Below are 23,593 nucleotides of genomic sequence, written 5' to 3'. Positions count from 1 at the left end.
CTCTCCTCACTTCTCCCTCCAGCTCTTCTTTGCTGGGTTTTTAAATTGTAACTAACCTATTTCCATTTAAAACTATTTCTCCCCTTCATTCTCAGTCATCTTGATTGATGCCTAATTATGTAACAAATTGTCAAAGAACTGATGACACTGGAAGGGTATGACATGTTTCATGGACTGAAGGTCCTGGGACTTCCTCTCCTTGATTGGCAGAGCGTGTGGAAACATTCTAATCCATGCCATCGGCTTATTTGGCACCTGTAACCTCTGTGGCAATGCATCCCATGCAGCGTTCTCCGAGAAGGATACCTTGTAATGGACCTTACCATCACTGCTAAACTGAAGAGCCTGCAAATGATGTACAGTCGGATCTCCAGCTTTTTTGCCTGGTCAAGAAGTAAGAGCCATTCCATTTCAGGAAATCCTCATGCTTGATCACCTTCACATGGTAGGGTGATGGCCTGATTCTTGCAGTCTGGAGTATGATCTGCAACAAGGTACTTCTGTGTTATAAGTACCCCATATTTCGTGGCAAGCTCAGAAAATGCATTTGCCACATTTGCATTGCGGTTCTGATAACCGCAACCATCGCTCCACATTACCATATCCTTGATTTCTGGATGGTCTTTGATCACACCTTCAAAATGGCGATATTGCAGGTGTGCTAATACCTCGCTACTGAGGTCGCCCTCCGACCAAATATTTCAAAGTCGAAGAAGGCAAAGTTAGGGACCTGCAGTTTCATTTTGTAATACAGGCAGCTGGCTTGGGTTTTTGGACACATCAGCACGGCTTGCAAATCCATTATCCAAACGGACTTCTCATTGTTCGCAGAATCCTTGTTGCAGGATTTCTCTTGCCCCGCTTCATTTTTCTGGATCATATGTGCATCATATTCGGCATATTTAAGAGTAGGCTAAAGACTTTCCTTTTTGATAAAGCTTATAGTTAGGGCTGGCTCAGGTTTGCCCTGGATCAGCCCCTAGTTATGCTGCTATAGGCTTAGACTGCCGGGGGACACCTCCCTGCTCTCTTCCTTCTCTCCCTCTCTCTTCTTCTCCCTCTCTTCTTCTCCCTCTCTATCTGTATGCATTTATGTAAATGTATGTTACTAACTCACCATCCGGGGTATCATCCCCGGAGTGTCTGTCTCTCATGTGGCAGGTTGCCACTGATAAAGTTTACGTCAGGATCATGAATCGTGACAGCGCCTGCTGACCTGGTCCTGCTGGACACCGGGAAGCCTTATTGACATTTTCCTGGATTCATCCAAACATTCTATTTCTTTTTTTTTCCAACACAACATAATTTCTGTCAAATGTTGTATTTGTACTATGTTGTTTATCCTGTACACACGACATCTATTGCACGTCTGTCCGTCCTGGGAGAGGGATCCCTCCTCAGTTGCTCTCCCTGAGGTTTCTTCCATTTTTTCCCCTTTAATTTTGGGGTTTCTTTTAGGAAGTTTTTCCTTGTGCGATGCGAGGGTCTAAGGACAGAGGATGTTGTAACCTGTACAGTCTGTAAAGCACACTGAGACAAATGTATAATTTGTGATATTGGGCTATACAAATAAATTTGATTTGATTTGATTTGATTTACTGATATTCCCATGCTTGAATGAAACACAAACGTCACACTGATCTTTTCGCGGAATGAATACAGAATACTTTCCTTCATGGAACACATTTGTGAAATGTTGTATCCCAACGTCCCTCACTCTAGCAGTTGCAGCTGCCTGTTGATATTCCCGATGTAAGAATGGTGACAATAAGTGTAAATGAAATATTGTTTGAAGAGACAAAATATTAAGAATTGAAGCCGACAAACGCAAAAGTTACTTTTCCTAGTAGCCAATTCCTTTTTATAATTGTAAAGTAAGATTAGATTAGTTTTTAGATTAGTCTTTATTGTCCCAGATGGAAATGTGTTCATGCTTCATGGAGCTACATTAGCTAGTTTGTGTCTGTAACCCACTGGGAGGCTTCATAATTAAACTATGACTTGTGAAAGTAAAACACTAAATAACTACACAACATTTATAGCCTAGCCTATATTACAGTACATTATCACTTACCAATAGGGGACGAGCCCCGAACCATGGAAATAACTTCATTTATCTGGTAGTTTTTATTTCTTCTAAGCTTGTAAAAAAATGTTATTGCCTAAATCACACTCTTGAGATAGGCCGTTATACTAACAGGGTAGGAACAGCATTATCTTTTCAGTAAGGATCTAGGCAATTTTACCAGAGGTGGCCAGCATCATGAAGAGATGATTTAGGCAAACAAAACATTTCCCTCAAAATATGACTTAGGCCATTAGTTTAAGAAGGTGACTGTATGATGGTAGTATATGATGGCAATTCCAATGCTCAATTATATCTTATAAATTGTGGCAGCCATGTTTGGGTTGATACCATGTGTTAAATAGATTTGGTGCAAAATGTAACAATTTTTGGCCACTAAAGAATTAATAGAAATGGTCGAAGATCCCTCCAAAATGCCACATTAAGACACCAAGACCTCGAATAACTCCATAGAAAGATCCATGCTGTGATTTGGTATCAAAACTTTTGACATTTTTTAATTCTACAACAATTTCCTTTTTGGGCGATTTTGTTTTGGAAACTGCTAAGGTAATACACCGACAATGGATAAGTACATACAACCCTACTTCAAAATGTCAGAACTATCCCTTTAACATCCATGTAAGTTATTAACAAACAGATGATACCGGGACAGTGTGCCACTTATTGTAAATCCAGAGCAAATCCTGGTGTAGTGTGCTGTTAGCCGCTCAGAACAGGTAAAGTCCAATGGTTCATTTGTCACATACAAAGCAGCTTTTTTTCATATCCGTGATCATTCCTCAACCTTAACTTAGTGTTTTTGTTGCCTATAATCCATTCTGTATCTACTATAGGCAAACTTGTTTACCACCCGATGGCACTGGATGTTCATGGTCATTGAAAGGATTCCAATATTCACATTCTTTATATACCACATGTTGTTGGTATTATAATTATACATTTAGAAAATAGAAAACTTGGGAGAAAGAAATTATTCAAACAATGTACAACCAAATATGTGAGAGTTATTTTTCATTTTCTTTCTTCCTACTACTTAACTTCATTGTGTGTTTTACACTGGCTCAAAATCATCTGGACTCGTGTTTGTCTCATTCTTTAACTAACCCATGTCTGCTTTGCTTTTGGGAAAACAAGTCCCTGAATGTCAACTCAAATCTCTAGAAGCTCTTATCCCCAAACAGGACCACTGCTAGCATGAATCCCTGACATTATTGAGGGTGTATGAGGGTAATACCAGTGTTATTATATTATAGGTTTGACAGGGCCTGTCTTCTTTGATTTGCCTCTATGAAACAAAGCAGAGAAGCCAAGCGTTCATCAGTGGTTACATCAGGGACCAAACAATACTTCTAGGGACAGCATGACATCCCCATGAGACAAATACTGGCTTCTGCACGTCCTCCACTATCCATCAATATTTAGTTTCATGCTGTTTCCCTTCCCCCAGTCAGTTCTTACTTGCTGCTCTGAATTAAGCCATACAGCAGTCTGCAGTGGTGTCCAGCGTCTATATATATGCTAATGAATGGCGGGTCAGTGAGAGACCAGAGATCTATTGTTATGTTAATAATACATTTGCCGCAGAGGAAGTTGCAGGGCTAGATGTGAGGCTGCACATGAGTGCTGAGGCTTTGAAGATCTAACACATTATTATCTAAAGTGAAATCACATGAAAAGGCAATGATTCTTTAGTAGAGGAGATCTCACAGCCCTCATATAAAACCTACTTACTTATTCCTGAGATGCAGAGAAAATGACAGTATCTGAATATTGTGAAAGAAGGAAATGCTCCGTGTCAGGTGTGTTGGTTTTAGCTGCATTCATACATTAGCTCTCCTGTTTGGTTCATGTTCACAAACATTCCTGTATACTGTAGGCCAGGGTATACGTTTCTTTTACTTATGGGGAAAACATTTTGTTGAAGTTAAAAATGCATGTTGTGTATACAAAAGGTTTTTGTATGCAAGTTTTGAACTCAACCTTCAATTTGATCTCAACTACACATCTGTAAAGTTTTATAACTGTTTCTTGCACGGTTTTACTGTTATGGCGGTGACAAAATCTGTAAGCAGATAGACAGACAGCAATATAAACACCCTGCAACTTACTCAAACACATATCACATTTTGTCATGATGACACACACAAACAGACTCACAAGCTAAAAACAAAACCAGCGTCACTGTCACAGCTGGTAACAATGGATCAAATCTCTGAATCTAATGTGAATGGTAACAAGAATGATCTTCCACCTCAGCTCAGAGCTGTTTAGCCTCATTCAGCTCATTGTTTTGGTTTTATAGCCCCCGCAGTGAAAAAGCCACATATTATTATTCAAATTGGGTGGAGACCAAAAAAAAGGAGAGTAAACTATAAGAGTTGTCAGCTGGCCTGAAACTCCATATAATTGCTCATGTTGCTCCGTGATTGCTGCATGTGTGAATGGGCAACAATCAAGGCTGTGTGTCTCTTATCTTTTATGGGAGTTCTTCAGCTAATACTTGATTGAGTCAGCTTTTAAAAGGTGACATATATTGCAAAGTGCACAAGCTTATCAGACTTGCAGCTCTATCAGGTCCTATGGGGCTTTGTTGAACATAGAACCACCTCCAGCTAGGTGACCTTCCCCGTCTTGCCTTTGTGATTTCCTCGCGATGGCCCACCTGGGAGCACCAGCAGAAGCAAAGCAACTTCTTGTTGTGTTGTTGGCTGCGAGAACCAACAGAAAATTATTCATGTACTTTCTTCATCTGAGGATAGAAGGACCTAGTTAATTAACTTTTTATTGACTGAAATGTCCCCTAACCCTAACCCACAGGCTAGATCAATGTTGGAGTAATACTGAAAGAAACTGCGAATATTAGGCTTAATTTGAAACCAGTTAAGAAGCGACAATTGTTGGTTTGATGTGGGTAGCTTGTTTTAACATGTTGCTTTTTGTTTAGCCGGCTCTGTTCTGTGATCCCCCTGCTGTGTATGCGTTACTGCTGTATTGTGTAACTTTGATTAATGTTAAAAGCTGTACTGGCCAGCAAAACAGACAAGCTATTTTTAGGGATCTTATTCTTTCACTACTCTCTCAATGAGAGAGTTTATGAAATTAATTTGGACCTTTACTAATCTAAAGTGACTGAAATCCTTGGCTAATTTAAGGAGTCAGTGCTTCTGGAGAAAGATTGTTTATATTTCCACTCACACCAAACAAATCCCCCGTCCAGATTTACCGTACCTCTCGCTCCTGCTACCTATCTCATTCTACATTCATGGCCTTTCCCCTGCTGGGATAGTGTTGTGTGGCTCGTGGCTGTATCAAATATCTCAAATCTTTGAAGCTGCATTCTTAATATGACATTCAAATAGTCTGGGTGTCCATATAGTGTTTGTTTTCAGAGCGCTCTGACTTTTCTGTGCAATCGCTCCCAGAGCTTCTACTTAAAAATCTCCACATTTTTCAGAAAGGCGCTGTGCTCAACTCAAGTCTTATAGCGATGGTACCCAAACTTTTTCTGCAGGGCCCCCCTTTTGTAGATAAGAATGCTTCCAAACTCCACTGGAACCATCACCCTACCGCGGTGGAGAGGTTTGTGTGTCCCTATAAACCTGAGAGCTGTGTTGTCTGGATCCTAGTGCTCCTGGTAGGGTCTCCCAAGGCAAATTGGTCTCAGACGAGGGGCCAGACTACGTATGGTTCAAAATGACTTCATGAAACGGAGGGAAAGAGAAGGAGAGACCCTGCCTGGAGGAAGCCCGGGGCCCCCGTCTGGAGCCAGGCCCAGAGGGAGGGCCCGACAGTGAGCTCCTGGTGGCCGGGTTTGCCACGGAGCCCGGTCGGGCATAGCCCGAAGAAGCTACGTGGTGCCGCTTGGGTCGGGTGCGCTGTCACACGAGTGGCAGTGATGGTCAGGGACTTTGACGGATCAGCCCTGGGCAGCAGAAGCTGGCTATGGGGACGTGGAACATCACCTCTCTGTGGGGGAAGGAGACGGAACTAGTGCGGAAGGTGGAGCGCTACCAGTTGGATCTGGTGGGGCTTACCTCTACGCACAGTCTTGGCTCTGGAACCGTACTCCTGGATAGGGGTTGGACTCTATTCTTCTCCGGAGTTACACAAGGTGTGAGACGTCGGGCAGGTGCAGGGATACTTACAAGTCCCCGGCTGAGCGCCGCTACGTTGGAGTTCACCCCGGTTCACCTCGCCTCCCTACGCCTTCGGGTTATGGGGGGGGAAAACTCTGACAGTTGCTTGTGTCTATGCCCCAAACAGCAGTTCGGAGTATTCAGCCTTCTTGGAGACCCTGAGTGGAGCCCTGTAGGGGCTCCACTAGGGGACTCCGTAGTCTTCAACACGCACATGGGAAACGATGGAGACACCTGGAGAGGCGTGATTGAGAGGAACGGCCTCCCTGATCTAAACCTGAACGGTCGTTTGTTGTTGGACTTCTGTGCTAGTCATGGAATGGCCATAACAAACACCATGTTCGAACATAAGGATGCTCATAAGGTACGTGGTACCAGAGCACCCTAGGCCAAAGGTCAATGATCGATTTTGTGATCGTATCATCTGATCTGAGGCCGCATGTTTTGGACACTCGGGTGAAGAGAGGGGCGGAGCTGTCAACTGATCTCCATATGGTGGTGAGTTGGAGCAACGGGTGGGGGAAGACTCTGGACAGATCAAGTAAGCCCAAACGGGTAGTGCGGGTGAACTGGGAACATCTGGAGGAAGCCCCTGTCTGGAAGATCTTCAACTCACACCTCCGGCGGAGCTTTTTAGATATCCCTGTGGAAGTTGGGTGCATTGAACCTGAGTGGGTAATGTTCAAAACGTCTATTGCTGAAGCTGCGGTGAGGAGCTGTGGTCTCAAGGGGCGGTAACCCTTGAACGCTGTGGTGGACCGCGGTGGTCAGGGAAGCCGTCCGATTGAAGAAGGAGTCCTTCCGGGTTTTGTTATCCAGGAGGACTCCGGAAACAGTTGCAGGGTACCGACGGACTCGAAGGGCGGCAGAGGCAAAGCAGCGGGTGTGGGAGAAGTTCGAAGAAGCTAAGGAGAAGGACTTTTCGGTCGGCACCAAGGTGCTTCTGGAAAACCGTCCGGCACCTCAGGAGGGGGAAGCGGGGAACCATCCAAGCTGTGTACAGCAAGGGTGGGACCCTGCTGACTTCGACTGAGAAGATTATCGGGCGGTAGAAGGAGCACTTTGAGGAACTTGTGAATCCGAATTACACACCCTCTATGGTAGAGACAGAGCTGGAAGCATACGGGGGACCATCTTCAATTTCCCTGTTGGAGGTCACTGAGGTAGTCAAACAACTCCACAGTGGCAAAGCCGCAGGGGTTGATGAAATCCGTCCAAAAATGCTGAAGGCTTTGGGTGTTGAGGGGCTGTCTTGGTTGACACGCCTCATCAACATTGCTTGGAAGTGGCCATCCAATCCCTGTAGGCCCAAACCGAGTGTTGTGTCCGGATACTCGGCAGTAAGTCGTACTCGTTCCCAGTGAATGTTGGCCTCCACCAGGGCTGCACTTTATCACCAATCCTGTTTGTGATTTGATTGAAAATGGATTTTCTCAGGCGGGTGGCGTCTCCCTTAGAGATATGATGAGAAGCTCATGAGCCGCTGCTCCTTTGTGTTGAAAGGAGCCAGGTGAGGTGGTTCAGGCATCACCTGGGCGCCTCCCTTTAACACAATAAATAATAATAAAGAGACAAATCACCTTTACAGTAGAATTATTAAAAGTCTAACTGTGTAATACTGTGTAACTTTTACTGTGTAACAGTGTTTTTACTTTCAACATATTTTCTCAAAATTACCTCTCAGGCTTTCAAAACTTAACCAACTCCCTGAGAGAAAAAAATTAAACTTGAACATTTTCTCAGCAAAAATGACACCTTTAATCACCACATCAAATCATCACCATCAATGAATGTGACGTACGATATCAGTGAATAGTCTTTGTTAGAGTCGCTTCATCCACCTACAGAGCAAAGCGGCTGTCTCGTCACTTGTCATTAAGCTGCTCCTCTATGTCCTTTACATATCATTAATACGCCTCGCGATAGTATTATTTGACAGAGGAATAGCCTTTAGCTTGCTGGCTGTTGCTTCATCAATCATTGTGGAAACCATATCGATAGCAGAGGAAAGTATTGTATTGTATCCACATTATAAAAGTTGATGGGATAAATAACAGATCATGAAGAGAAAAAATATTTGTAGTAAATTAAGAAAGTTGTTTGTTGTTGCTTTGTTGTTCAGATCTACAATTAACATATTTTAACATTGGGTTGGATACAAGTGATGTAATTTAAAATTTTCCCTCAAACATTTATCCTAATACATTTTTTCCAGTCTTCAAAAGACATAACCATATTCTGGATTATTAAATAATGAATTCACCATCAGAATAACAAATATTGACGCAAATAATGAATAAGAAATACAAACACATTCCTTTAAGCAGGACACAGTGTGCAGTATAAAAACACGTGACTGAATGGAAATGACGCTTAATAAAAATGTTCTTGTAAAATGTATATTTTTGCTGACAAACTCTCCTACTCTCTGTGTTGAATTGCAGCCATAATACAAGTGAATGGGAGAAATAAAAGATCATGAAAAGAAAAATATTTCTTATTAAGAAAGTTGTTTGTGGTCCAGTTTTAAATTAACAATGTTTAACTAGATGGTGGACCCGAAACCAAATGCTATAAAATAAAATAAAACTGGGAGTAAAATGCACCCGAGGTTGCAGACACACAACTAAAATCTAATCAATCTGAGTTTAGGTTAGGTTGTATTTATTTAATTTTATTTATTATTTATCTGGCGTGTAGCTGGAGTCATGTGTTGCTGACCAGAGCCAGAGGTGGATTTTTGTCTTGCCTTCTTTCTTTTTTTTTTTATATTTTTATTTGCATGAAAAAGTGTAACAGTACATTACATTGAAAATGCATTGCAATAAGGCATTTTTTTTTTTTTTTTTAAACAAAAGAACCCTTACCCACTTTCCCTCAACCCAGCCCCATCCCAACCCATACCACCGACCCCTCTCCCGAAGCAATAAGGCAACAGTACATCAATTACATACCAAATGATAGATACAATAATATACATGCACATATATACACATACCTGCATACATACACACATGTAAATGTACACATACTAACACATATATCAAGGGATGTCACATGGGCTGCATGTGTGGTGGACAGGGGAGTAAAAATATTGGAATTATAGGCAGATATAGGGAGAATCCCTACAGCGACACTATATCAAGGGGGAAGACTGTCTACATAAATGATCAGTGGTCTCCAATGAGCATAAAACTTATGTGAAGAACCTCGGAGAGTAAACTTAATTTTTTCCAACTTTAGGAGAGACATAGTATCGCTCAGCCACATATTAAAAGAGGGTGGTAAAGGAGATTTCCACAAGAGAAGGATTTTCCTACGAGCAATCAAGGAGGTAAAGGCAATGACATTGGTTTGGGTGTTTGTCATGTTGATTCCATCTGGGGGCGTACCGAAAATAGCTACATCAGGAGACATTTTTAGACCTACAATATCAGAAATACATTAGAAGAAAGATTGCCAGAAGGTAGATAATTTAGGGCACAACCAGAACATGTGAGTCAGGTCGTAGGGGGCCTGGGAGCATCTATCACACCTGTCATCCAATCTATCTGGATAAATCCTGGAGAGCTTTAGCCTTGCTATAATGTAGTCTATGGAGAACTTTAAACTGTATTAGGCTAAGTCTAGCGCAACTGGAGGATGAGTTGATGGCTCTCAGGGCCTCCCTCCAAAAGTCATCAGAGAGGGTGATCTGTAGTTCCTTTTCCCAATTAGTTCTAATAAGTTTTAATGGCAGATTCATCAACCGGAGAAAAAAGATCATAAATATAAGAATCATGGTGCCTAGATAAAGTTCTTGCTTTAAGTTTGGGGGAATTGTGGAGAGTGGGTCACTAGTGGCCCACTAGCTAACTGAAACGCACAGATGAACTGTACAACAGAGTCATTGAAGTCTTCTTGAGGAAAGAAAGGAGGATGGATTTTGTGTTCAAATAATCAGTTGTTTTGGTGAGTAACAAGCATTTTGTTTTTTGCATTTTGTTTTTTGACAAATATATAAAATGTTTCATGCTTCTGCAAAAGATGTAAAGATGTGTGTGGCGCACTGGCTCAGCTGTGCAGTAAAAGTACTCAAGGAGACTTGTTGAATTGTTTTGGTTTAACCTTTAAGGCTAGGAATACACTTTCACCACTGTCGCAAATATATCCTCATGAACAAATGCAAATTATTTGTTTGTTTTCTTTTATTTTCAGTGAATAGTTTATGTGTCTTTATTCTTTATCATCACGTTTCTTAAATGAAACTGCTTTAGGTGAGACAATGCGCTGTTTAGTGAACACACTTGTTAAAGCTCACATACTTTTAGTGGAATTAATAAAACTTTGTAGACTAATCCCTTAAAAGCGCCTTTTATTTTTAAGTTTTGACAGTATCCTAGTGATCTTAAAGCTGGTAGTTTAACACTCTTAATTGTAAATGCGGATTTATTGATTATAAATGCTTCGGAAATATTAATATAACTCTGTTGTACTTGACTACGCTAAGGTGATGTAACGCCCGGTTATATTGCGTTTCTGTCTAAACGTATAGTTTTTAGAGCCATGGCGTCATAATGATGGTATTAAGAGGTGGAATAATTCAGGTAGGACTGTGTATGACATCACTGAAGGCCTAGGTGTGAAATGCACGGCCCGCCACTGTCTGGGCAGTATGTTCATTTTTATCGTCTGAACTCTTCCTGCTAAAGAGAGTGACAGGTGACCCCATCTTTATAGGTCAGATTTGACGGTTGCCGTCAGGACAGTAAGATTTTGTTCTCGTAACGCACTAAAAGACTGCGTGATTGCAATGCCTAGATATCTAAACCCTGAGTTGGATATTCTAAAAGGCAACGACAACGGAGGTAACTCTGTAGCCGATTGGTTGATAGGGAAACATTCACTCTTTTGGATGTTTAATTTGTATCCTGAAAATGAACCAAAAATGGTCAAAAGTGAGAGTATGTGTGGATTACTAGCTATAGGATCGCGCACATACAGAAGCAGGTCGTCAGCATATAACGAGACCCTATGTTCAATATCCCCCCTCTGAATCCCCTTAATTTCTCTCTCTACTTTTAGAGCAATTGACAATGGCTCGATAGCAATTGCGAATAGTAGTGGGGAAAGCGGACAACCCTGACACGTCCCTCAGAAAAGAGGGAAGGATTTGGAGCGCTGGGTGTTCGTACATACAGAAGAGTGAGGAGAAGAGTACAGAAGTCTAACCCAAGAGATAAGGCCAGGACCAAAGCCCAGATGTCGAAGGACAGAAAACAGATATGCCAACTCAACCATGTCGAAGGCCTTCTCATCATCAAGAGATATGACAACCTCAGGTTCGGCAGGAGAAGGCGGACTGTGGATGACGCTGACAAGTCTTCGGACATTTGTGAAGGATTGCCTCCCCCTTATAAATCCTTTCTGATCTTCAGAGATAATGGAGGGTATAATAGATTCCAACCGACGAGCAAAAATCTTCGCGAGTATTTTCACATCTACAGACAGGAGCGAGATTGGGCGATATGATGCACAGCTCAACGGGTCCTTGTCCTTCTTAGATCAGAGAGATAGAGGCTTGTATAAGGGTGGGTGGCAGTGAGCCTAGGTCATACGACAAATTAAACATATCTAATAGTAATGGGGCCAGTTGATTTGAGAATTTTTTATAAAATTCTACCGGGTATCCGTCAGGACCCGGTGATTTGTCACTATTCATGGACTGTATTGCCTCTTTAATCTCAGCGAGCTGCAGGGGTGCATCTAGTATCTGTTGGTCATTAGTCGAAATCTTGGGCATATCTAGTTTATCAAAAAATGTAAGTAAAAGAGGGTCAAGACGCCATAATCTAAATTCCTTAGGGCTTATGATCAAAGTGAAGGTCCAAGATCACAGATGAATGATCTGATACAGTTATCGGTGAGTAATGAACTGAGACAATCGACGAAAGTATTGCCTAACCGAGGGGTGTAAATATCTTGACGGGTCGACGAAGCCATAGTGATTCATAAAAACAGAGATAGTCTGTGCCATTTTAGAGGGCGCAACAGATCTGGAACTAGATCTGTCTAGTGTTGGGTCTATAACACAATAGACAATACAACATTTAAGATGTGTAATAATCTTTGTACGTTTCACCGGAGCATTCAACCCACCAGTATTCAGAGATAGTATCCTGACCCCCTGTCCACTTCCAGTTACATTAGCCATGACATCACGTATAGCATCGAAAGTGTCAGGTCAGCCCTAGAACATCCATAACTAAGAATGGAGAGAACAGTGTACATACAAATGATAAAACAGAATGTAAATGAAATAGCTGCCTCGAACAAATGGAAACCCATAGCCCCATCATGATAAATGTCCTACCCTTTCCCGCCCTCTCCCTCCCATACTCCCCCTCCCTCCAACCTCCTCCCATGCCCCAGCCCACCTCCCTCCCCACCCTCCAGCTCCATCCAAAAACATGTCTGCCAATAAAATTGGCAATGACTTCCCTACCTGAATCATCTCTCCTTCTTCAAAGTGTCTCAGTACCCACATCATGCTAATACAACCTCCTTAATAAGTGTGGATAATTGTGAAAAGCATATGTTAACAACAACATTGCAAAGATGCACACTATGTGTTGTTTTGGCTGGGTAACGTTAGTTATAAAAGAGATTACGTCCCAACAGAACGACGGTTGCAACGTGCCCAGAAACAATTATGAACAGCATATGTTAACATAGTAATATAAAAATAAAATTGTACAAAAAATAAATGTAAACAACATGTCGCATTATGCGCTGTCTTGACTAGGTAACGTTAGATTTATAAAATAAATTGTGTCCCAACATAACGGTTGTAACGTACCCAGTCCACAATAAATGCGGCGCTAGCACGGTTTAGCTTAGCCTAGCCACCACTAGCCTAGCACAACATCAGATGTTAGCTAGCCGGCTCACGTTCATGGCTAGCTACAAAGGCTACAGCCTCCACGGGCGAGGGAAACCTTTTTTTAGCCCCGTTTCCCAGTGTGACCAGCAGGCGAGCAGGGAACAGAAGAGCCGGTCTGAGGCCTAGGTTTTACAGCTTTGACATGATGTCCCGGTACTTAGTCCGCTGTTTGAGGACCTCCTGTGTGAAGTCTTCGTAGATCTGCACTGGTGTCCCACGGTAGCGGAGATCCCCTCGTCTCTTGCGAGCCTCCCAGACAATCAGATCCATGACCTGGTAGCAATGCAAACGCATTATCACAGGTCGCGGCCTCATCCCTGGCTGCGGCTTAGCAGCTGGCGCTCTGTGTGCACGGTCCAGCTCGGGAGGGGATTGGAGAGTCTCAGCGCCTAGCAGCTCAACCAAAAGTTCTGAAAAGAAGTTTGTAGGCCGGGGTCCCTCAATAGACTCAGGAAGTCCAATGATTCTGATATTATTTCTGCGGCTCCGACCTTCCAGATCTGCGGTCTTTGCAGCTAGCTTGGCATTGCTATCGGCTAGCAATGCACACTTCTCCTCAAGTGAATTTAATCGCTGGTCTTGCAGGTTGGCATTGGAGTCAAGAAAGTCAATTCGCTCACCATGTTCCGCTACTGTGGTCTGCGTTATGCTCAGTTTCACCTCCAGTACCGCAAAGTCAGCTTTAAAATCAGCTGAAATGCTAGCTCTGTGCTCTTCAAGCAGGCTAATTATGCTAGCCATGTCCGAGCCAGCTACTGTACTCGTAGCTGAGACAGCAGTTTCGGCCTTTTTTGCATTATTCGTCGCCGTTTTTGATGCAGTTGTCAACATCACATCGGCCTGTACTAATTTAGAGTCCAAATTATGTTCACAAATACTGTTTTAGCTCAAATCCGGTGGTTATAAATGAAATGTTCATAAAGTAGAGTCGTGGGAGAACGAGACAACGCTGCCCTCACATGTTCGCCCAACCGGAAGTCATCCCCCTTCTTTCTTTTTGTGCTGGTCCAGGCGTTGTCATGTAAATCAGGTATGCAACATTTAAGTTGGATGGAACTACAGAACGCTGATGGAGGGCTCCAGGAGCAAACACTCAGCAAATCTCAGGACAGCAGTATCAGCTGTCTTCAATTACATTTTCCAGCAGAGCAGCAAATTCACTATAAGATGTCAGTCAATACTCATACTCGTGGTTATGCTTAAGAGGTGGATCTTGAGAGTAGCATTTAGCCTCAGATTACAGTGTGACAGAGTGCCTCATTGTCTTTTTGTCTGAGAGCAGCTTTTCAATTCTGACGGGGAGCACTTCGGTCTTCAGATTGAACTGTCAACCTCATCCTTTTCAGGGTAACTCAAACCTTTCTCGTCAGCTGAGTGGCTCTCGTGTTACTGCAGAAAAACACCACTGACAGGACAGCAGTGACACAGATGTGATGATTATGATCTACAGGGACTATCTCAGTCTCCAATTTCCACCAGGGGGAGGCCTCGCTGGAATTTATGTCAAGATGACATGACAAAATGCTAACAACTGCTGATTATCCTCTCAGCAAATATCTCCAGATATCTGGGATAACCCGGCCCCAGTGACAATGTAAACGTCTGCCCATCGGAAGAGATGCAGGATGTCCTGGTGGACTACCATCCTAAAACTGCCTTCACATGATAGGAAATATTCCCTGCACTTACCTCAAGGTCGGACACAGAGCCTTGCGGTGAAGGCAGCTAGTTAGTTTTGTTTCTATGGTTACCTCCCCTGCTTGCCACTTCATATAGCGGTTAACTCATTGGTTGCACTTTGAAAGGTCAGCGGCAATCGAGGTCAAAGTTTAAATAATTTGAACTTCGATGATGAGATTCCAACCAAGGGTGGCCTCCACTTAGTCGGGCGTCAGCGCTCTCTGCATAGGAAAACAACGGCACAGCCAGTGCAGAGCAGATTTACTGCTGATCATGTTAAAGCAGCTTAAAGCTCTCTCTTTATTTCTTTTCACACTTCACTTTTGACGATCCAACTCAGGTAAACAGCGTCAAATTTCTTATAATAATCTTAAAGGATAAGGACTTTGATATTCCATATTCTTCTTATTGTAAACAATCCCACGAAAAGACCCAAACCAACAACAACTGTATTTACTAACATGTATTGTGTGTGTATCAAAGCCTTTTTTTTTCTTTTTTTTACCTGTGGAATCATTTATACTCCTGTATGAGGTTTTTAAGTACAGTAAAAAAGTAATCCAGTGGTAGTTGTCTGTACAGGAATTGCTAATATGAAATTTTCTGTTGTCATTTAGTTCCCGAAGAGGCCTATATGTTATGCTGATTAAAAAAAGACTAGATGGAATAATCTCAGAGATCCACTTTAAAATACAAGGACGTCACTCTGGACAGGGTAAATGCCAGAAGGACAGTTCAAAGAAAAACATAACGTCATTGTGTCTGTAATTATTACTGGTGTAGTGTTCTCATGCAGTGCAAACTCTGATTAAACACCAAGTTAAACTGCAGCCAGTGAAGACAGAGTGTAGTTTAAATTGAATCATTTACTGTCACACTTCCTCATTACATGTTAGTGAAAACTGTAAATAAAGACAGTATGCCCCCTTAATATTAAGCCCTCTTAAAATAACTGGCAAATATTTTTTGTACATTTTTCACCAAACAATTATCCCCAGAGGCAGAGCAGGGCAACTCAAGGGAATAGCTTAGGAGCTGGGTCAAAAGTTCTATCTGGCCCAGAGGGTGACCCAGAAACAGGACCAAAGGGTGGAGCAACTTGAATACTTGATTGGAGATGAGATGCAGCTGGAGCCCAGGTGAGCTGATAAGGTGGGAGTGGCTGGCCAGTGGGGTGAGGTGGAAGTGGAGGCAGGATGTGTGTAAAAATACTGAAGTGCAGCAGGTAAGGAGAGAAGTAAACTGTGACACTAGATATGGACTCCATCCATCCATCCATCGTCTACCGCTTATCCGGGATCGGGTCGCGGGGGCAGCAGCTCCAGTAAGGAACCCCAATCTTCCCTTCTCCGGGCCACATCCTCCAGCTCCGACTGGGGGATCCTGAGGCGTTCCCAGGCCAGTGAGGAGATATAATCTATCCACCGAGTCCTGGGTCTTCCCCGGGGTCTCCTCCCAGCTGGACGTGCCTGGAACACCTCCCTAGGGAGGCGCCCAGGTGGCATCCTTACTAGATGCCCGAACCACCTCAACTGGCTCCTTTCAACGTAAAGGAGCAGCGGCTCTACTCCGAGTCTCTCACGGATGGCTGAGCTTCTCACCCTATCTCTAAGGGAGACGCCAGCCACCCGTCTGAGAAAACCCATTTCGGGCGCTTGTATCTCGTTCTTTCGGTCATGACCCAGCCTTCATGACCATAGGTGAGGGTAGGAACGAAGATCGACCGGTATATTGAGAGCTTTGCCTTCTGGCTCAGCTCTCTTTTCATCACAACGGTGCGGTAAAGTGACTGTAATACCGCCCCCGCTGCTCCGATTCTCCGGCCAATCTCTCGCTCCATTGTCCCCTCGCGAATAAGACCCCGAGGTACTTGAACTCCTTCACTTGGGGTAATGGCTCATTCCCTACCCGGAGTAGGCAATCCACCGGTTTCCTGCTGAGAGCCATGGCCTCAGATTTGGAGGTGCTGATCCTCATCCCAACCGCTGCACACTCGGCTGCGAACCGATGACCAGTGACTGTTGAAGGTCACAGACCGATGATGCCATAAAGACCACATCATCTGCAAAGAGCAGCGATGAGATCCTCAGGCCACCGAACTGCAACCCTTCTCCTCCACGACTACGCCTCGATATCCTATCCATGAAAATCACGAACAGGATTGGTGATAAAGCGCAGCCCTGGCGGAGGCCAACATCCACGGGAAACGAGTCCGAGTATCCGGACACAACTCTCGCTTTGGGCGTACAGGGATTGGATGGCCCTCAAAAGTGACCCCCTGACCCCATACTCCCGCAGCACCTCCCACAGTATCACCCGGGGGACCCGGTCATACGCCTTCTCCAGATCCACAAAACACATGTAGACCGGATGGGCGTACTCCCAGGCCCCCTCCAGGATCCTTGCAAGAGTAAAGAGTTGGTCTGTTGTTCCACGACCAGGACGGAATCCGCATTGTTCCTCTTCAATCAGAGGTTCGACTACCGGCCGAACCCTCCTTTCCAGTACCTTGGAGTAGACTTTACCAGGGAGGCTGAGAAGTGTGATACCCCTGTAGTTGGCACAGACTCTCTGGTCCCCCTTTTTAAATAGGGGAACCACCATCCCGGTCTGCCAACCCCTAGGCACTGTCCCAGACTTCCACGCAATGTTGACGAGGCGTGTCAACCAAGACAGCCCCTCAACACCCAAAGCCTTCAGCATTTCTGGACGGATCTCATCAACCGCTGCGGCTTTGCCACTGTGGAGTTGTTTGACTACCTCAGTGACTTCCATCAGAGAAATTGACGATGATCCCCCATCAGCTTCCAGCTCTGCCTCAACCATAGAGGGCGTGTTAGTCGGATTCAGGAGTTCCTCAAAGTGCTCCTTCCAGCGGCCGATAACCTTCTCAGTTGAAGTCACCAGGGTCCCACCCTTGCTGTACACAGCTTGGATGGTTCCTCGCTTCCCCCTCCTGAGGTGCCGGATGGTTTTCCAGAAGCACCTTGGTGCCGACCGAAAGTCCTTCTCCATAGCTTCTTCGAACTTCTCCCACACCCGCTGCTTTGCTTCTGACACGGCAGAAGCTGCCGCCCTTCTAGTCCTTCGATACCCTGCAACTGTTTCCGGAGTCCTCCCGGATAACATAACCCGGAAGGACTCCTTCTTCAGTCGGACGGCTTCCCTGACCACCGGGGTCCACCACGGTGTTCGAGGGTTACCGCCCCTTGAGGCACCTAAGACCTTCAGACCACAGCTCATCACCGCAGCTTCAGCAATAGAGGTTTTGAACATCGCCCACTCAGGTTCAATGCCCCCAACCTCCACAGGGATGGCTGAAAAGCTCCGCCGGAGGTGTGAGTTAAAGATCCCCAGGACAGAGGCTTCCTCCAGACGTTCCCAGTTCACCCGCACTACCCGTTTGGGTTTACCAGGTCTGTCCAGAGTCTTCCCCCACCCCTTGATTAGTCGAAAGCTCCGCCCCTCTCTTCACCCGAGTGTCCAAAACATGCGGCCTCAGATCAGATGATACGATTACGAAATCGATCATTGACCTTTGGCCTAGGGTGCTCTGGTACCACGTGCACTTATGAGCATCCTTATGTTCGAACATGGTGTTCGTTATGGCCATTCCATGACTAGCACAGAAGTCCAAACGACCGTTCGGGTTTAGATCAGGGAGGCCCTTCCTCCCAATCACGCCTCTCCAGGTGTCTCCATCGTTTCCCACGTGTGCGTTGAAGTCTCCCAGCAAGACTACGAAGTCCCCTACTGGAGCCGCCTGCAGGGCTCCATTCAGGGTCTCTAAGAAGGCCGAATACTCAGAACTGCGGTTTGGGGCATAGGCACAAACAACAGTCAGAGTTTTCCCCCCCATAACCCGAAGGCGTAGGGAGGCGACCCTCTCGTCCACCGGGATAAACTCCAACGTAGCGGCGCTCAGCCGGGGGCTAGTGAGTATCCCCACCCCGGCCCGACGCCTCACACCTTGGGCAACTGCGGAGAAGAATAGAGTCCAACCCCTATCCAGGAGTACGGTTCCAGAGCCAAGACTGTGCGTGGAGGTAAGCCCCACCAGATCCAACTGGTAGCAATCCACCTCCCGCACTAGTTCCGGCTCCTTCCCCCACAGAGAGGTGACGTTCCACGTCCTCAGAGCCAGCCTCTTCTGCCCGGGTCTGGTCCGTCGAGGTCCCTGACCATCACTGCCACCCGTGTGACAGCGCACCCGACCCCAGCGGTTTTTCCCATGAGTGGTGGGTCCACAGGATGGATGGATGGGAGGCACCACGTAGCTTCTTCGGGCTGTGCCCGACCGGGCTCCGTGGCAAACCCGGCCACCAGGCACTCTCTGTCGGGCCCTCCCTCTGGGCCTGGCTCCAGACGGGGGCCCTGGGCTTCCTCCGGGCAGGGTCTCTCCTTTCCTTTCCCTTTCTTTCATGAAGTCATTTTTGAACCATTCTTAGTCTGGCCCCTCACCTGAGACCAATTTGCCTTGGGAGACCCTACCAGGAGCACTAGGCTCCAGACAACACAGCTCTCAGGTTCATAGGGACACACAAACCTCTCCACCACGATAAGGTGATGGTTCCCAGAGAGGTAGATATGGACTGCATTTCGTAAATGGGCTGCATCTATATTACTGTTACTGTACTATTATGGTTCAGTGTCTTCCTCAAAGAAGCTTCGACATGAGCTCCAGAGCTGCCCCACTATCTATAGTGTGCCAACATCACTTAGAATATGTAATTCACCTGTTACAGGATTGTGTGGTGTTGAGCTCACTGTAATGCCAACAACTCCATTGATGGCATTTACCTTTTAAATACCTAAGAAATAGAGCAATTAAAGTGATACAGCTAATTAAGTTTAGTCCTTAAAACAGATAAAGTAATTATTGTAGATTACTTTAATATGCATGTGGATGTTGATAGTGACAGCCTTAATAATGCATTTATCTCAATATTAGATTCAATTGGGTTCAGTCAAAATGTACATGAACCAACTCACAGTTTAAACCACACTCTGGACCTTGTTCTGGGATATGGTGTTGAAATTGAAAGTTTATCAGTGTGTCCACATAATCCTCTTTTATCAGACCATTTTTTAATAACTTTTTAAGTCCTGTTACTGGACTACAAACCAGTAGGCAAAATATCCTATGCTCGATGTTTATCTGAAAGTGCTGTGACTAAATTTAAGGAAGTGATTCCATCAGCACTTAATTCAATACCTGGACTCAATATCAATATAATGGAGGACTCCAATGCTAACTTTAGTCCCTCCTAAATTAATCATCTTGTTGATAGTGTAAGGTTCGCTGGAACCGACAGGACTGAACCCAAAAGCACGACACAGATACAGGCAGAATATAATATAGCTTGACTTTGGATACATGGAATGTGGGATGAACCCTCATGGAAGGCGGTAGACGAAGACGGACAGCAGCAGGATTGATGACCTTGAGACGGGGAATGGACCCACAAAACGTGGAGCCAACTTCTTGGATTCTACTCTGAGGGGTAGATCCTTTGTAGATAACCAGACCCATTGCCCCGGCGTGTACAGGGGGGCAGTAATGTGACGTCAGTTGGCGGATCGTTGGTAATGATCTGAAGAGCGCAGGAGTGTGAGGCGAGCCTGTCTCCATGTGCGTCGACACCGACCTACGAACGCCTACACAGAGGGAACGCTGGCCTCATGTTCCTGCTCTGGGAAGAGTGGTGACTGGTAACCCCGAGAGCACTGAAAGCGTGAGAGACCAGTGGCAGAGCTGGGAAGGGTGTTGTGGACATACTCGATCCACAAGAGCTGCTTAGACCAGGAGGAGGGGTTGCAGGAAGCGAGGCAGCGTAGAGCTGTCTCCATCTCTTGGTTCATTCTTTCTGTCTGACCATTGGATTGGGGGTGAAAACCGGATAACAGACTGACAGTGGCCCCCAGCAGCCTGCAAAACTCAGCCCAAAAGCGAGAGGTGAATTGTGGACCACGGTCAGAGACCACATCACAGGGTAGACCATGAAGTCGGAACACCTGTTGGAGCATAATCTCCGCTGTTTCTTTGGCAGTAGGCAATTTGGTAAGTGGAATGAATTGAGCAGACTTGTAAAATCGATCAACGACAGTGAGTATGACTGTTACCGTCAGAGGGTGGTAGGCCAGTGACGAAATCCAACGAGATGTGGGACCATGGACGAGCTGGAACTGGCAAGGGATGGAGAAGACCGGAGGGGGCCTGGTGAGAGGTCTTGTTTTGAGAGCAGATCAGACAGGCCGCGACAAATCCTCTGGTGTCCGCCTCCATGGAGTACCACCAGAAGCATTGACGAAGCAGCGCTAGTGTGCGTCTCACCCCATGGTGACAAGCCAGGCGAGACGAATGACCCCACTTGAGGACCTGAGCACGGAGACTGGCAGGAACAAACAAACTGTCATCTGGACAAGCACTGGGAGCAGGATGTTCAGCGTGGGAGCGCTTTACCTTGTCCTCCACGTCCCAGGTTACTGCACCAATGACACATGCAGAAGGAAGGATACCTTCCGGAGTGGATAGAAAACTCTCCGACTGGAATTGACGGGAAAGGGCGTCGGGTTTCAAATTCTTTGAACCCGGTCTGTAGGAAAGTGAAAAGTCAAAACGGTTAAAGAAGAGAGCCCACCTTGCTTGACGAGAGTTCAGCCGCCTGGCTGAACGGATGTACTCCAGGTTTTTGTGGTCTGTCCAGACCACAAATGGCTGCTCTGTTCCCTCCAACCAGTGTCTCCACTCCTCCAGTGCCAGTTTTACTGCCAACAAAGAAGAAGGCACAAGGATGAACCTTCTGATCCTCAGCGGATCGCTAAGAAAGAACTGCCCCCACACCGGTGTCCGAAGCATCCACCTCCACGATAAACTGGCGAGTGGGATCTGGCAACTTCAATTTACAGAAGGCCTCCTCTGTCACAGGGGACCATCGGAAGAGCACTTTCTCGGAGGTGAGGGCGGTGAGGGGAGCTGCCACCGAGCTGTAACTACGGATGAACCTCCGGTAGAAGTTGGCAAAACCCAGGAAACGTTGAAGCTCTTTTCGTGTGGAAGGAGACAACCAGTCAGTGACAGCCTTGGTCTTGGTCGATTCCATCTGGATGTTACCTGCGTTGACGATGAATCCCAGGAATGATACTTCTGAGGTGTGGAATTCACACTTATCAGCCTTCACAAACAGACGGTTCTCCAAAAGCCTCTGGAGAACTAGGCGTACATGAGTCACATGCTCCTGCTTAGATTTGGAGAAAATCAGAATGTCATCCAGGTACACAAAGACACATACGTTGAGCAGATCCAAAGAACCTCATTGACTAATCCCTGGAAGACTGCAGGAGCATTAGTGAGACCAAATGGCATGACTAGATATTCATAATGTCCACTAGGAGTATTGAAGGCCGTCTTCCACTCGTCCCCCTCCCTGATTCTCACCAAATGGTAAGCGTTGCGGAGGTCGAGCTTGAAGACCATAGTAGCACCTTGTAACAGTTTGAAAGCAGAGGAAACTAACGGGAGAGGGTACCGGTTCTTGATGGTGATGTTATTGAGTCCTCTGTAGTCAATGCATGGATGCAGGGTCTTGTCCTTCTTTCCCACCAAGAAAAACCCAGGTCCGTCTGGAGACGAAGATGGTCAGATAATTCCTGCAGCCAAGGAGTCATTGATGTACCTCTCCATGGCCTTGGTCTCAGGAGCCGATAGCGAGAAGAGTCGACCTCTGGGAGGGGAAGTACCTGGACGCAGGTCAATAGCGCAGTCATAGATTCGATGTGGTGGCCCGGGTCTTATTAAACACCTCCTTAAGATCCAGATAATCCTTGGGCACTCCAGAAAGATCTGGAAACTCAGAGGTGACAGGCAGACTAGGAGTAGATGGGGTTGCAGACTTAAGACAGACAACATAACAATGAGCACTCCACTGTAATATAGTTCCTGAAGACCAGTCTATGTGTGTTTTATGCCCGAGCATTATAGCTGGGCCTGTGTCAACGGTCGAGAGGGCATTTCAAAGTTAGTAAGTTGGCTCACCAGCGCCCTCTGGATGAGGGCCCCCTTCTGCCATAGACAACTGAGTCCGTCCAAGCTGCATTGACTCTGGAGAGCCGGAGAGAGTGTCGGTAACCTGCTCAGTAGCATGCCCCAGTGAGTGGAAAGATTGATGAAACGGGGCTTGAGGAACAGCAGACCGAGCCCTCTCTTGTCTTCGTTCCCGCAGACGTCCATCGATACGGATGGAGAGAGCCACCAGCTCATCCAAATCAGTCGGACAATCCCGAGTCGCTAATTCATCCTTGATGCGGTCTGACAGACCGTGGTAGAAAGCATTGAGAAGTGTGGCAGAGTTCCAGCTGCTCTCAGCTGCCATGGTCCGAAACTCGATGGAGTAATCAGATACCGTTCTCACTCCCTGCCTCAGGTTGAGCAGCCCTTGAGCGACCTCTCTTCCAGGCGTCACATGATCGAAGCCCTTCCGCAGCTCCTCAGTGAAGAGTTTGAAGGAGAAGCAGGCTGGAGATCCTTTCTCCCACTCGGCAGTTCCCTAGTCCTTAGCCCTGCTTGTGAGCAGAGAGACAATATATGCCACTCGGGATCTCTCTGTTGGGAAATCCGCAAACTAAAACAAAAGTCGAGAAATCTTGAAAGTAAATGGCGTTCCACTAAATTGGAAGAATCTCGTTTAGTCTGGTTAGATCATCTTATAAAGTATAAGAAGGCTCTCCGTAATGCCAGAGCACCTTATTACTCTTCCTTAATAGAAG

The 23,593-nt window shown here is 45.6% G+C and overlaps 1 long non-coding RNA gene across 1 annotated transcript in view; it reads right to left on the bottom strand.

The window, feature by feature from the left end:
* LOC115028187 (uncharacterized) overlaps positions 1–23,593 on the bottom strand; it is a 62,295-nt gene that overhangs the window by 22,892 nt on the left and 15,810 nt on the right. The gene's annotated exons all lie outside the window — the stretch shown is intronic.

Source organism: Cottoperca gobio, chromosome 3 (genome assembly GCF_900634415.1).
Source record: "Cottoperca gobio chromosome 3, fCotGob3.1, whole genome shotgun sequence".
Classification (NCBI taxonomy): Eukaryota; Metazoa; Chordata; class Actinopteri; order Perciformes; family Bovichtidae; genus Cottoperca; species Cottoperca gobio.
The sequence above is the reverse complement of the archived record's forward strand: the minus strand, read 5'-3'. Positions and strand labels throughout refer to the sequence as shown.